This window comes from Dromiciops gliroides, chromosome 2, assembly GCF_019393635.1.
Source record: "Dromiciops gliroides isolate mDroGli1 chromosome 2, mDroGli1.pri, whole genome shotgun sequence".
Lineage (NCBI taxonomy): Eukaryota > Metazoa > Chordata > Mammalia > Microbiotheria > Microbiotheriidae > Dromiciops > Dromiciops gliroides.
In genome coordinates this window covers 469,343,013-469,358,264 of record NC_057862.1, presented here as the reverse complement: position 1 = coordinate 469,358,264, position 15,252 = coordinate 469,343,013, and the positions used below count along the sequence as shown (strand labels likewise).

Below are 15,252 nucleotides of genomic sequence, written 5' to 3'. Positions count from 1 at the left end.
AATTCAACAAATATTTATTATGGGGTTCCCTCTGCCTCCAATGCTCTCCATTCTCCAACTATGTCTGTTGAAATTCTAGCCATCCTTTAAAGTCCAACTGAAGTGCTGTGAGATTTAAAACTGGATATAAGAGCATTAAACTTCCTTATAAATCTCCCAGACCAGTAAGAGAAAGAAACCTCTGAGCTTTAATTAGAGATGGATTACTTAGCTTTTATTGTTTGGGAACTAATTAGCCAACAAACAGGCGATACTGATTAGAGAAATAGGAAAGTAGAAATACAAATAAATAGTCTTAGATCTAAGCTTAGTCTATATTCTTTTATAAAACTCACCGAATCCCAAAGCTACCTCTCAGGCTGAGAACAGTGTCAAGCACGTGCTGCCACTGAGGACCAGGGCCGATCACCCGAACCTGCCATCAAACCTGAGCCAGCGTGTGTGTGCCAAGAGTGAGAGAGAAAGGCCTACACTCAACTATCTATTAAAGGGAGAGCGCATTTCTAGCTCCCTTCTCCACCAGAGTCCTCAGGAAAGAGAGCGAGACAGAGTGCCAGTCTCTTCCCTCTTCCTCCCACTAGCCAACGTCACTTCCTGACGCCAAAGAAAAGACTCCTGGTCTTGCCCTCAAAGACCTTCACTTCATGGGCGGAACTCTTCTACAGTAAGTCTCCAGCAGGTGGCGTCATTCCAATCGTTACATACCTCTTCCAGGAAATCTTTCCCTCCCTCAAATTCACACAACACTTTACATTCTTTCTTTTCTTTTCTTTTCTTTTTTTTTTGTGGGGCAATGAGGGTTAAGTGACTTGCCCAGGGTCACATAGCTAGTAAGTGTCAAGTGTCTGAGGCCAGATTTGAACTCAGGTCCTCCTGAATCCAGGGCCAGTGCTCTATCCACTGTGCCACCTAGCTGCCCCCCAACACTTCACAATCTTAATAGCACTTGTAATATTTTACCTGGTATCAGTGTATCCTATTATAAATTCCGGGATGGAGTATGTCTTTATCTCAGTTCTCACTCTCACTGGAAATTGGGCTTCCTAGGGGAACATTTTATCTTCCTTTCAGCATTCTAGGGATATTTCTAAAAGGTTTGAGAAAAATTCTAGTGTCTAGATGTCTCTCTAATGCTATTGACTTGAGTTTCCATTCTGGTGTATTCTTCCCAATAACAATCAGCCCAATAACATTTAACCAATTAATATCAATAAACTTCACAAATCAATAAACTTCACAAATGGATTTTAATAGAGAATATATAAAGAAGTGAAGTAAAAAACTTTCTCCCTCAAGACCTAAGTCCACATTTCCCCTATACCACTTCAGACCCTGAGCAGTTGATACAAAGCATTCACCCAACCAAGTTTACTTCCAAAAGTGGCATAACCTATGTATGAGTCATTTTCTTTTGGGTGCCTTTGATCCACTGCTCTGCTGGGTCAATCAGGTACCTCTGGGTTTCACTCATCACTGACCTGATCTGCCCACAAACTCTGGCATAGACTCCTATGACTAGACATACGGCTGTTTACTGTTCCAACCTTTCAAAGCTCTCAAGGTTGTAGTTTAGTCTGTTCCATTTCCAATATCCCTTCACCTAAGGTAGGAAAGAATAGATACAACAAGGACAGAAGCAACAGCAGGGCCGTGTACTTATGGTTTCATGTGGGGACAATAAGCCACCAGTATTAGCTCTCCAGTCTCCCAATCCAATGGCCTACAGCAGTCCTTGCTTCCCTACTTACCCTACTTAGCCAGGTAGGAAAGAGAATAAGATTAATTAACTGAGGCCTTTTGTATTCGTACTCAGTTCTAGGTCAGAATCTATTAAAAACAACCACAAACTTTCCTCAACTGGCCTTAACCAGATTGGAAAGTCACAGAATACACAAATGCCTGGATGTCCATGTGGGAGAGTTGCATCACATCAAGCATGTTATGCATTTTGATAAAGGCTAGCTTTCCTTGTCCAGTCCCCTGTTACATTAGTTATGTGTCTTATCTCCCCTGTCAGACTATAGGTTCCTCAAGAGTAGGAGGTACACATAATTCATGATCAATAATTTTTTTTTAATAAATGAATGACTTGTATCAGTGGTTGTTTATTTGGCAACCACAACTTTCCTGGTAAATAAGCAAATAAGCCTCAGCTAAAATAGATGCCCCAAGATCTAGGTGTTGTTGCATATAATCATAAGAACCCCCTTCCCAACACCTCACCCTTGACTCAACTTGCCCTCATTTAGGAGCTACTTACTTTCCACAAAATTCTAGAAAAACTGTTTGGGCAGCTAGTGGTGCAGTAGATAAAGCACTGGAGCTGGAATCAGAAGGACCTGAGTCCAAATCTCACCTCAGACACTTGCTAGCTGTGTGAGCCTGGGCAAGTCACTGAACCCCAATTGCCTTAAACATCTAGGGCCATCTCCAGTTTTCCTGATATATATCTTGCCACTATACCCAGATGGCTTTGGAGGAGAAAGTGATGTTGGTAACCTTGCACAGCTCTTCCTCACTTAAATCCAATTCATTGCAAGTCATAATATCTGTCATGGTCCTCTTTGAGAATGAAGGACAAAAAACAATAAATCTGTTTATCCTGGCCCACAGTAGATCAGAGGCAGCAAATTAGAAGGATGAAAGAGGATGCTAGAGACAGCCATACTGACAGCCTGACACTGAGTAGAAGGAAGAGAAAACTACAAAAAACACTGACAAAAATTTAAGAATCATGGCAGTATAGTAGTTGAGGAATGTGGGTCACTAAGCATCTGACAAATAGTTCCACACATCTCTAGTCATTCCAAAGTAAGTTTCCCAGCATTGGTAGTATTTGATCTAAGTAAGCCTGAATGGCACATGTCTAGGATTGTATGAGATGGTTTTTACATGTGGTGGGAAGTTGAACCAGATGACTCTTTAAGTCCTTTCCAGCAGAATTAGTACTGCTTCTGGACAAGACATTAATAGTTCATGATGGTCATCAAGCAAAATTTTGTGCATATACCATTTTGTTTAAAGGAGGAGGTAAAGATTTCTGTCCCCTTTTAAATATTCTGTCAAACCCATTATATTATTCATGTGGATACTTCTTCTACCAGTGAAGATCACTATCCAAGTATGACTTTTTATATTGTGCTATTCTTTTCCACATATCAATAATTTAATAAATCTATAAGTTTACTGATGTGTATACTTCATTGTAGTATAAATTGTAATACATAACCAGGATTATAATTATATATACACACATATATATATCTTAAGGTTTACAAAGCACTTTACATATATTATCTTATTGAAAGGTTACATTTTTGGGGGTGAGTAGGAGAAGTAGATAGAGTGCTGGGTCTGTGATCAAGAAGATGAGTTCAAATATCTAGGGATATGACTATATAGGGATATGACTATATCTAGGGACAATGACTAGCTGTATGTCTCTGGGCAAGTCACATAATTTTTATTTGCCTCAGTTTCCTCATCTTCAAAACAGGGATAATAACAGAACCTATTGCCCAGGGTTGGTATAAGGATCAAATGAGATAATAATTGTCAAGCATGTAGCTCAGTGCATGGCACAGAGTAAGTGCCATTATAAATCCTTGTAAAAAATTTCTAATATCTCTAATGAGGCACTTACATGGTGCAGGGGATTGGATGCTAAGCCTGGAGTCAGGAAGACGAGTTCAAATCTGCCTTCAGACACTTACTGTGTGACCCTGGGAAAATCACTTAACCTCTGCCTCAGTTTTCTCATCTGAACAATAAGGATAATTGCACCTACTTCCTAGGGTTATTGTGAAGATCAAATGAAATAATAATTATAAAGCTATTGCATATAGAAGGGTTCATAAAACCCCCTTCTTATCAGAGTGCCTGGCACAAAGTTAGTACTATATAAATGTTAGCTATTATTAGCTATTATTGATTCAGCAGGTATGTCTTTGGTAGTTGAGACTTAGAGAGGTTGCAACTTTGCCTGTGGTCATTCAGCTAGTAAATGTCAGGGGCGGAATTTCAATACATATCTTACTGAGTCCAGGTCCAGCACTTTATAAACATTTATAAACATTATCATCCTGAAATGTTGTCTAATATCCTCTCATAAATTCTCTACATCAGTTCTACCCAATACCCTGGAAGCCTTCTTCTAGGTTTCTTGGCATTTTGTGGGCTTTCTATTATTTAATCTATTACTTATTTGCCCATCTCCTTTTTAATCATACATCTCCTTATTGCTGTTCTTTTTTTATAAAAATATTTATTTTTTTCCATTACATGTAAAGATAGTTCTCAACTTTTGTTTATACAAGCTTTCCAATTTCAGATTTTTCTCCTTCCCTCCCCTCCCTCCCCTCCCTCCCCCCGACAGCAGGTAATCTGATATAGGTTATATATGTACACATAACATTAATCCTATTTCTGCATTAGTCATGTTATAAGAGAAAAATCAGAGCAATGATGAAAAACCTCAAAATAGAAAAAACAACAGCACCAAAACCAAAAGAAATAGTATGGTTCATTCAGCATCTATACTCCACAGTTTTTTTTCCTTGGATTTGGAGATCCTCTTCTATCATGAGTTCCCCAGAACTCTTCTGTACCATTGCATTGGTGAGAAGAATATAGTCCATTACAGTAGATCAACACTCAGTGTTGATGATACTGTGTACAATGTTCTTCTGGTTCTGCTCATCTCACTCATCATCTTGCTGTTCTTTTAAAATCCTTGATAAAAGCTTAAGTGCCTCACTATGACCTTAGAGCAGAGTTTTGGGGGTTTTTGGGGTTTTTTTTAATTTTATTTTATTATTTTCCACTTACATATTACATATAAGGATAGTTTACAACATTTGTTTACACTGGATTTTTAGTTCTAAATTTTTCTTTTCTCCCCCCCACTACCCTCCCTCCTCCCCAAGATGGAAAGCAGTCTGATATAGGTTGTATATGTACAATCACATTAAACATATTTCTACATTAGTCATCTTGTGAAAGAAGAATCAGAACACAAAGGAAAAACCTCAAACAAGAAGGAAAAAAAAAAACAGTCCGAAAGTAGAAACAGTATGATTCAATCTGCAGTCATAATTCACAGGTCTTTTTCCTGGATGTTGAGAATATTTTCTATCATGAGTTCTTTGAAACTGTTTTGAATTGTTGCACTGCTGAGAAGAGCCAAGTCTATCCCCATTGTTCATCACACAAAGTTGCTGTTACTGTGTACAATGCTCTATTGGTTCTGCTCCTCTCAGTCAGCATCAGTTCATGTAAGTCCTACCAGGTTTCTCTGAACTCCTTTTTTGGGTCATGGATTCCTTTGGTAGTTTGGTGAAGCCTATGGAACTCTTCTTAGAATAATGTTGTTAAATGCATAAAGAATGTATAGGCTGGATGCAGTAGGTGGTGCAGTGGATAGAGAATCGGCCCTGGATTCAGGAGGACCTGAGTTCAAATCCGACCTCAGACACTTGACACACTTACTAGCTGTGTGACCCTGGGCAAGTCACTTAACCCTCATTGCCACCCCCCCCCCAAAAGAAGAATGTATAGGCTTATAAAGGAAACTAATTACATTGACATTTAATTATAAAGATATTTTTAAAAATTCTCAGACCTCATGTTAAGAATCCCTGGTCTAAAGAAAATAGGGTATATACATTTCTCTGCTTAGCATTGAAAACACTTTACAATATTGCTTCTGATGACCTTCCTAGATTTATGACATATTACCCTTACCATACTCTTTGGCCCAGCCATATTTCTTCTCCTATCTCTGTACCTTTGCATAGGCTTTCTACAAAGCCTATAATATATTCCCCCTTCATCTCCACATATTGGAATCCCCCAACTCCCTTCCAAGGTCAGCTCAAGAACTATCTTCTACGAGAGGCCTTTCTTAATGCCCCTAGTTAATCATATCTCCCTGAAATTATTTTGTATTTACTTTTTATATTTTTTCTCTGTTTACATTTGTACATTTCTCTCAATAGAATGTAAGGTACTTTAGGGAAGAGACTTTTATTTTTGTGTTTGTATTATCAGTACATAGCACATTTCTACAACATGATAGGTGCTTAATAAATGCTTATTGATTCTTCTCTGTAATTCTTTGGCCCTCAAGCCTCTGTCCTTGACCCAGTGCTCATCTCTCAGATAAGATGTACCTTCCACTCCTTACTCAGCCTCTTATCTCTTGAGTAGACAACCCCAGCTATACCTCAACCTGCTCCTGTCTACCATGAGGTTCGTCTCCTTGTCCTCTGAAGGCCCAACATTACCTGCCATGCCATCTGCCATAAGATTAAACCTTAAGAAAGGACTGTTAACAGCCTAACATCTATTTCTCTTGAATGACTTTTCTCCAGCTACTGATAAACCACCTAGACTCATTCCTCAATGAGTAGCAGACTCACATCTGTTCATATTATTCTTTTTTGGGGGGGACAGGGCAATGAGGGTTAAGTGACTTGCCCAGGGTCATATAGCGAGTATAAGTATCTGAGGTCAGATTTGAACTCAGGTCCTCCTGAATCCAGGGCCAGTGCTTTATCCACTGCATCATACTATTCTTATCACAATGATTCTAAACCCCCTGCTCTTCAATGTACAAACCCTATACATTCCTCAACCACTGGCTCTCTCACCCCCTTCCTCCTCAACCATATTCCCATAAAGTCTGACTCCATGTCTGCTTATCTCTTCCATTGTGCTCTCTATACTCTGCTCCATAATCAACAAACTTTTACCTTCAGCCTTTTCCTTTTTTTCTTCTATCTTTTGACCCTCACTAAAATATGGTTCCTCTATGAGGATATTGCTTCCCTTGTTGCTCTAATATTGACTGCATTTTCTCTCTCTTTTTTTTTTTGGTGAGGCAATTGGGGTTAAGTGACTTGCCCAGGGTCACATAGCTAGTAAGTGTCAAGTGTCTGAGGCCAGATTTGAACTCAGGTACTCCTGACTTCAGGGCTGGTGCTCTATCCACTGTGCTACCTAGCTGCCCCATTGACTGCATTTTCTCTTAACCCAAATTGTGTTCATAGAATATGTAAAGGGCTCAGAATACTCTTTGGTCCCCATAGCTATTCCCATATTATGTCTCTACTATCACCACTCAACAACCTCCACTCCTTTAAGATTCATGCTATCCACATTTATTGCCTAATCCACATCTTTTTTTTTTTTTTTTTTTTGGTGAAGCAATTGGGGTTAAGTGACTTGCCCAGGGTCACACAGCTAGTAAGTGTCAAATGTCTGAGGCTGGATTTGAACTCAGATCCTCTTAAATCCAGGGCCAGTGCTCTATCCACTGTGGCACCTAGCTGCCCCCTAATCCACATCTTAATGACCATTGTCTGTCAAGACCCCAGGAAATTTTTCTTTCTTAATGAGCCTAGTGATTGGCTCTGGTTTTTCTCTTCATCTCAGTTTCTACTATCATGTTAGGGGACTTCAATATACATCCTGATTCTCTCTTGATTACCTTTACTTCACAGTTTCTCAATCTCTTCAGTTCCTATACCCTACTCCTCTCCTTCACTTCAGCTATGCATGGGGATGGTTATGTCCTTGATCTGTCCATTACCCACAAGTGTTCCTCTTCCATATTGATGAATTCCAAAATTCCTTTATTTGATCACAACCTTTTTCATTCTGTTTTTTCCTATTTATTTAAACCGCTAATGCTGTTCTTGATTCTCACTGTGCCCTTAAGCCCCTACTTCCTTCAGTCCTTTGAAAGGTCATCACCCAGTCATGGATCCTACCTCTACTATCCTGACCCATTGATGAATTAGCTCAAATTTACACTGTCTTCTGCACTCACTCTCTTGTCCCTTTATCCTATCACCTATCACAGGGCTTCTCAATTTTTTTCTACTTGTGACCCCTTTTCTCTGGAGAAATTTTTATGTAATTCCAGATATATAGGTATATACTGTTGCCAGTTTTTTTTGTGACTCCCCACATTGTTATGTGACCCCATATGGTTTAAGAAACTAGGACTTATTATACTAGTCAAACTTTAACCTTGGATTACTTACCCAATCTGTCTCCTTTGTCCTTATTTACATGCTGCTAAATAGAACTGGAGAAAATCACAAAAACCATGTTGATTGCATCCACTATAAATTTATACTTCATAATCTCAAATGGGTTCTCACTACAGCAAACAATTTGTAACTTGAACAGATTCACTATCTTATTCACTACAGCAGCTATGCCAAATCTCTTTATCCCTCCTCAGGCCTCCCACTTTATATCCTTCTACCGTCTCAACCAAAAAAACTTTACCCAAACATACTTTACTAAAATAAATAGGATGTTCACTGAGAGCTTCCTCTTCTCCTTTCTCTTCTCACATTAATCAGACATCTCTCCCCATTAACTCTCCCTTCACCCCTATCATAGGAGGATGTGGCCTTTCTCCTTGGCAAGGCAAACCCTGCTAAATACACTCTTGATGCCATCCCCTCCTTGTTTTCTTCAAGAGATTGCCCCAACTTTCTACTCTCTCTAAAATTTTCAAATCTCCCCCTATCTACTGACTTTTTCATTGATGCCTACAAGCATGCCCATTTCTTCCTCATCTTTAAAAAATACTTCATCTGACTATCCACATTAACTATTGTTCATTTTCCTCTTCTTTTTGGCCAAACTGGAGAAAGACATCTATACTTGGTACTTTTACTTCCTCTTTCCCCACTCGTCTGTAAACCCTCTGCAATCTTTGGCTTTGGACCTCATTATTTAACTGAAGCTAATCTCTCTGAGGTCACCAATGATCGATCGATCAATCGATCTCTCTCTGTTTTTTTTTTGTTTTTGGTGAGGCAGTTGGGGTCAAGTGACTTGCCCAGGGTCACACAGCTACTAAGTATCAAGGGTCTAAGGCCAGAGTTGAACTCAGGTCTTCCTGAATCCAGGGCCAGTGCTCTATCCACTGCGCAACCTAGCTGCCCCAACCAATGATCTCTTAATTGCTAAATATAAAATCCTTTTAAAATCCTGATCCTTCTTGACCTCTCTTCAATCTTTGATACTGGTGATGATGTTTTATATCTGGATTATTCTTATTTTGTATAAGTTTTCATGTTACTCTTTCCCCCTGATTTTCCTCCCACCTGTCTGACTGCTCCTTCATCTCCTTTGCTGCATTTTAATCCAGGTCATAGCCACTAAGTGTGGGTATCCATCAAGTCTCTCTCCTGAGCCCTCTTTTCATTTTATTCTATATTCTATATTTTAAAAAGTATTTATTTTTTTTTCAGGGCAATGGGGGTTAAATGACTTGCCCAGGGTTACACAGCTAGTGAGTGTCAAGTGTTTGAGGTCAAATTTGAATTCAGGTCCTCCTGAATCCAGGGCTGATGCTTTAGCCACTATACCACTTAGCTGCCCTATTCTATATTATCTTGCTTGGTGATCACATCAATTCACACGGATTCAATTATAATCTCTATGCAAATGATTTCCAGATTTATGTACCATTCATAGTCTATCTCCTAAGCTCTAGTTCTTCATAAGCAACTAGCTTTTGACACCAGGAATTGGATATTCTATAGGTACTTCAAATCCTAAATGTCTAAAACAAAGCTCATTATTTTCCCCCAAAAAACTTCTCCTCTTTCCAACTTCCCTTTTTACTATCAAGGATACCACCATTCTCCCAGAATCTAAACTTTTGTGTTATCCATCACTATCTAATCTGTTGCTAAATCTCATTTTTACCTTTACAATATCTCTTCCTTATATCTTCTTTTCCCCACTTACACAGCTACCACTTTTGTACATATTCTCATCACTTCTTGCCTAGACTATGATTACTTTAGCCTGCTAAATGTTTTACCTGAATCAAGTTTCTCCTCACTGTAATCCATCTTTTACTCTAAAGTGATTTTCCTAAAATGGGTTTGTCATCCCAATACTCAATAAATCCATGTGCCTCCTTTTTATCTCTAGGAGCATTTAAGGTCCTTCACAACAAAAATAGGGAAACCCTGCCTACCTTTCCAGTCTTCTCACACTTTCCTTCACTCTTTGCATCCTATTCTTGCTACACTGGGCTATTTGCCAATCTCTCACATGCATTTTTCACTGGAATTGCCTAGAATGCTTTCTACCCTCACCTCCAATTCCTAGGTTTCTTGGCTTGCTTGAAAACTCAGTTCAAATCTCCTCTTCCACAGGAAGCTACTAATTTCTTTCCTTTGAGATTATCTTCCATCTATACTCTATATATCATCTATGTACATAGTTATTTACATGTTGTTTCTCCTATCAGAAATGGGCTCTTTTAGAGGTAGAACTGTGTTGTTTGTTGCCTTTCTTTGTATCTTAAGTGCTTAGCATGGTGCCTGGTACATATTAAATGCTTAGTAGAAGCACATTGCCCCTCCTGGATCACTGTCTTGTTGTGGTGGAGGTATTTGCATAGTTCAGTAAAACTATGAGCTATATTCTGTGCAGGGTTATTCAAGATGGACAGGTCATAGTGGAGAGTTTTGACAAAAGAGGACCCACTGGAGAAAGAAATGGCAAACCACTCCAGTATCTTTGTCAAGAAAACCAAAGGGACAATATGAAAATGATAAGAGGTACAACACTGGAAGATGAACCCTTCAGGTTGGATGGTGTTCAACACATGTTGGAACATATTGGGGAAGAGAAGAGGACAACTACAAGTAGCTCCAGAAATAATGAAGCAGCTGGGCCAAAGTTGAAAGGAAGCTCAGCTGTGGAGGTGTCTGGTGACGAAAGTTAAGTTTGATACTGTAAAGATTAGTATTGCATAGCAACTTGGAATGTAAGATCTATGATCTATAAACCAAGATAAGCTGGGTGTAGTCAAACAGGAGATGGAAAGATTAAACATCAACATGTTGAGTGTCTGAACTTAAATGGATGAAAAAGGGAGAATTTAATTTAGATAATCATTATATATACTACTGTGGGCAATAATCCATTAGAAGAAATGGAAAAGTCCTCAAACTCAATAAAAAGGGTGAGAAAAGCAGTTTTGGGATGTATATATAATCTATTTTTGGGGGGGTTGGGGCAATGAAGGTTAAGTGACTTGTCCAGGGTCACACAGCTAGTAAGTGCTAAGTGTCTGAGGCAGGATTTGAACTCAGGTCATCCTGACTCCAGGGCCAGTACTTTATCTACTGTGTCACCTAGCTGCCCCTCAAACACTCTTTTTCAGCAACCCAAAAGGTGACTCTACACATGGAAATCACCAGATGGTCAATATAGAAAGCAGTTTTGATTATATACTTTTTATTTTGTTTTGTTTTTTTTTTTTGCAGGGACAATGGGGGTTAAGTGACTTGCCCAGGGTCACACAGCTAGTAAGTTTCAAGTGTCTGAGGCCAGATTTGAACTCAGGTACTCCTGAATCCAGGGCCAGCGCTTTAACCACTGCGCCATCTAGCTGCCCTGGTTATATACTTTTTACCCAAAGTTGGAGAAACTCTATACAGTCAGTGAAAACAAGACCTAGAACTGGCTGTGGCTCAGATCATGAGCTTCTTATTGCAAAATTCATACTTAAATTGAAAAAAGTAGAGAAAACCATCAGACCATATAGGTATGACCTAAATAATATCCCTTAAGAATATGAGGTAGAGGTGATGAATAGATTTAAGGGATTAGTTCTGTTAGATTGAGTGTCTGAAGAACTATGGACAGAATTATGCAATATTGTACAGGAAGTAGCAACAAAAAATTCCAAAGAAAAAGAAGAGCAAGAAAGCAAAATGGCTGTCTGAGGCTTTACAAATAGCTGAGGAAAGAAGGAAAGTGAAAGGTAAAGGAAAAGGGGAATGATGTACCTAACTGAATGAATGCTGAATTCCAGAGAATAGGAAGTAGAGAAAGGTGTTTTTTTTTCTTAAATGAGCAATGCAAAAAAGAAGAAAACAATAGAATGGGAAAGATGAGATCTTTTGAAGAAAATTAAGAGATATGAAGGGCAAAAATGAGCATGATAAAGGACAAAAATGGTAGGGACTTAACAGAAGTAGAAGATCTTAAAAAGAGATGGCAAGAACATACAGGAGATCTCTATACAAAAGATTTTACCATCACTGATAACCACAATAATGTGATTACTGATCTAGAGCCATACATCCTGGATAATGTAGTCAAGTGGGCTTTAGGAAGCATTGCAAACAATAAGGTGAGTGGAAGCAAAGGAGTTCCAGCTGGGCTATTTAAAATCTTAAAAGATGTGTCAAATTCACTATGCCAGCAAATTTGGAAAACTCAACAGTGACCACTGGATTGGAAAAAATCATTTTATATCTCAATCCTAAAGAAGGGCAATGCCAAGGAATTTTCCAATTGCCAAACAATTGCACTCATTTCACACACCAGCAAGGTTATGCTTAAGACTGCATAGGCTAAAGATGTCAGAGGAGAGGCTGTGACTCCCACAAGTTCCAGATAAACCCATCCATTCACACCCAAATAATGAGGTAAAAAATCAAAACCCAAGACTCTGCATAGGCTTCAGCAATATGTGAACTGAGAATTACCAGAAGTGCAAGCTGGTTTTCAAAGAAGCAGGAGAACTGGAGACCAAATTGCCAACATTTGCTAGATTATGGAGAAAGCAAAGGAATTCCAGAAAAGCATTTACTTCTGCTTCATTAAGTACACTAAAGGCTTTGAATATGTGGATCACTACAAAATGTTGTAAGTCCTTAAAGAGACAGGAGTAACCTATCATCTTACTTGTCTCCTAAAGAACCTGTATGTGGGCCAAGAAACAACAGTTCGAACTAAACATGGAACAAAAGATTGCCTTAAGATTGGGAAAGAGTACAATAATGCTGTACATTGTCAACTTATTTAACTTATAAGCAGAGTATATATCATGCAAAATGCCAGGCTGGGTGAATCAATAGCCAGAATTAAGGTTACTAAGAGAAACATCAAAAACCTCGAATATGTAGAGGATACCTACCTCAGGTAGCCTCCACTCAGGCTCCCTTAGGAAAACACATGCTCTAGCTTCAATGCAAGAAGAGACTTTGATAGGTTGGGAGGAGGAATGTACCCCTCTTTCTCTTATGAGAAGAGAGGGCCTAAGAGAATATGCCATTTTGGGCAAACTGGAATAGTAGTGCTCCAGAGGGCAGTTACTCCTTTTAAGGTTTACTAAGTGGGTGATTTTGGCTCAGTGGCCAATTCTCTCTCTCTCTCTTTTTTTTTTTTTAGTGAGGCAATTGGGGTTAAGTGACTTGCCCAAGGTCACACAGCTAGTAAGTGTTAAGTGTCTGAGGCTGGATTTGAACTCAGGTACTCCTGACTCCAGGGCCGGTGCTCTATCCACTGCGCCACCTAGCTGCCCGACAATTCTCTTTTGAAGTATACCTCTCCCCCTGCTGCCACCATGGGGACCAAAGTATTGTTACATGATCCCTGAACCCAGATTTTTCCAGTGCTAACCCAGAGCAAAAGCAGCCCACTAAAAGTGGTTAGGGGAGTTCAGCTCAGTTTTATGCATAGTCTAAAGGGGGCATGCTCTAGCTGGAGCATAAAGGTGAGGTAAATTTCATGACTATAAAAGTACATAGGGATGAGGACTGTGATTTCAAAGATATAAGGGAACTCCCTGGGTGAGAAAACAGATGAATATCTTCTCTGCCATTTATAATCTCTTTTTGGTTTTTGTTTTTTTGCAGGGCAACGGAGGCTAAGTGACTTGCCCAAGGTCACACAGCTAGTAAGTGTCAAGTGTCTGAGGCCAAATTTGAACTCAGGTACTCCTGAATCCAGGGCCGGTGCTTTATCCACTGCGCCACCTAGCCGTCATATAATCTCTTTTAAGAGAGTTGCCTAGTACACTGAGATTAAGTGACTTGCCGTGGGTCATATAGCATGAATGCAGGTCTTCCATGGTTTGAAGGCTGGGCCACATTGTCTCATATTTATGATTATAACATAGCATTATAAATAATATGCATATTTTTAAACCACCACTTAGTTTTAAAGGAACTAAGCCTCAATTATCCGAAACAGTCACATCTTCTAGTCCATATGAAGATAAAAGTGACCTCAGGCACAGGGATATGCCATCCTCTCAACAGGAATGACCTTTATCTGACACATTGGCTTCACAAAACACATTCTCTTATTTGCTCCTCACAACCAACCCGTGAGGTGGGTAATTAACTGGTCCTACTTCAAGGAGAAGGAAGCTGAGGGTCAGAGCGGTTAAGTGACCCGCCCAGGCCACAGTAAATGCAAATCTTCAGTTCTCTTCACCAGAGCTCGCTGCCTCCTCCCACGACGCGGACAGGTAGAAATAAGCCTCCTCACGGGGTGAAATCTCCTTCCCACCTTTGGGGTAGGCACTCGGGCTCCCACTAGCAGGGGGGTGGTACCCCCAAGGATGCCCCCTTCCAGGTGGTATTCTTTGTCCTAAGGGCTTGGAGAATCTCCCGAGGAGAAACTTCTTAGGCCTCCCCCCCCCGCTCCCGAACCCCCAGGACGTCGCGCAGCTGGCCGAGCTCCGCAGGAATTAAAGGGGGAAGGGCTCGAACGAGCCGTTGTCAAGCTCCCCGCGCGAGGCCCCGCCCCCGCCCCGTGCCTGTTCTCGCGCGGGCGAGGCGGTGAGCCGCGCGCGCCGTCGTCACCCCCTCCCTGCTGCGCGCCTCCATCCCCCCAACACCCTTCCCCCCCTCCCCCTTTCCTCCCGCTCGGGTGCGCGCTCGGGGCTAGGGAAAGCGGCGCGAGCCGGGCGGCTGCTCACGTTCAGGCGCGGGGGCGGCTCCGGGGCCTGAGCGGGCGCTGCTGCTGCTGCCGCCGCGGGCAGCGGACAGAGGAGGAGGAGGAGGAGGAGGAAGAGGAGGAGGAGGAGGAGGAGGTTCCCGTTGCTGCCGCCGCCGCCGGAGACCTCCCCCCCCTCGGGAAGTGAGTACTACTGGGGGGCGGCGGCGGAGGAGGAGGCCGAGAGAGTGGGGTGAGGGCAGCCGGCTGTTTCCCCGAAGGAAGGCAGCCCGGCAGCCCGGCAGCCTGCGGGCGCGAGCTCCAGTCGGGGAGCTAGCGTACCCCGGAGCCCGCCCGGACCGGCCCCCAGCGGGCGGGCTCAGCGCCGCGCGGGAGAGGGGCTGCTGTTAGTGTCGGGGACCCCGGGTCCGCACCAGGGCCCGAGGGGGAGGGGTGCCCGGTCGTGCCCCGGGAGAGCGCGCCGGGCCGGGACCGGGACGGTGCAAATTGCGGCATGCCATGCCAGAAAGG

General features: G+C 41.5%; 1 protein-coding gene across 6 annotated transcripts in view; it reads left to right on the top strand.

Annotated features, from left to right (window-relative positions):
- The first annotated feature begins 14,693 nt into the window (after positions 1-14,693).
- The window catches only part of DTNB (dystrobrevin beta), a 356,870-nt gene continuing 356,311 nt past the window's right edge, over positions 14,694-15,252 (top strand). For 2 of the 6 annotated variants that reach the window (XM_043986585.1, XM_043986582.1), the window contains exon 1: positions 14,694-14,925. The gene's annotated coding sequence lies outside the window, so the exon portion shown is untranslated. The remainder of the gene's footprint in view (positions 14,926-15,252) is intronic. The other 4 variants (XM_043986583.1, XM_043986580.1, XM_043986584.1 and 1 more) reach the window with 2 other exon arrangements.